The sequence below is a fragment of the Apis dorsata genome, unplaced genomic scaffold (genome assembly GCF_000469605.1).
Source record: "Apis dorsata unplaced genomic scaffold, Apis dorsata 1.3 scaffold_358, whole genome shotgun sequence".
NCBI classification, from domain to species: domain Eukaryota; kingdom Metazoa; phylum Arthropoda; class Insecta; order Hymenoptera; family Apidae; genus Apis; species Apis dorsata.
In genome coordinates, this window is record NW_006263623.1 from 43240 (window position 1) to 44372 (window position 1133).

The window sequence follows — 1133 nt, forward strand, 5'->3', positions numbered from 1 at the left end:
CTCGGATTTACGTCTTGTTGACCTTTTTCAAGCTGATGCGCGAGAATGGAACGATGGGTACATTGCTCTCTGTGAGTAGTTAGTTAATCGCCTCCTTTGACAGTGGGATTTTTCGTATGTGAGTCTTACTTGATAGACATTCGAGTGTCTTGATGAAGTCTCGTTAATTTTCTTAGTGGTTGGATATCTAATTTCTTTTTAATAAGTGAAAAAAGAGATTCGATCGTTATTCGAGTGGGCTTCTTAGATATCTTATTTGATAATTATGTGATCTGTTGAAGGGGGATGAAATTGAATGCTTCATTGATTCTTTTTTTCCTTGATTAATTATCTATTTGATATTTGAATCGATCTATAATATATTGTTTGAGTAGATAGATTACAATTGTACAATTCTTAAATTAATAATCTAATTTTTGAATATAGAAAATACCTTTTAAAGAAATTTTTCTAAATTTATCAATATCTATTGCGATAAGAAGACACTTTCCAAGAGAGAAGTACACTTTCCGTTCAAGCTTAAAACTTAAGTCAGATTATTGAAAACTCGGATTACCGAGATTGGAGAACTTTTCTGGAAAAGTTACAGACTCGATTTTACTTGGAAACAACGCAGAAATCGTTTGACCATACTCGGCACGCTTTGTCGGCCAAGTATGCCGAGATGCTTGGAAGCGTAATCTGCGTAGTATGCCGCGGGGTTCAAGCGAGGAATGAATTGTGATTTGAATTACAATCTTGTTTAGGACCTCGTTGAGAATATATGAAGGGAGCATCCCTCTGAACAGGATTTCTCTTGGTCCAGAACTGGATGGACAAGCTCTGCGCAAACATTAAATCGTGATCTTTGATCTCGTTTGACCGGATGCTGGACCTTTGTTCTACCTGTTTCACTGGACAAGTGTCTGGCATTTATCACGCGTGCTTGTATCATTACTCGATGGTCATTCATCTCTTTTATGAATTGAATCTTTCCATTTCATATTATTCAATTAGTTTCAAATTAAGTTTAAGACTTTTCAAAATTAGAGAAAAATTCTTTTTTATCAATTATTTATAATTGAACACCGTTTTAAAAAAAATAAAATTTGAAAGTTATCTTATCTTTTAAGAAGAAATATATATATATATAT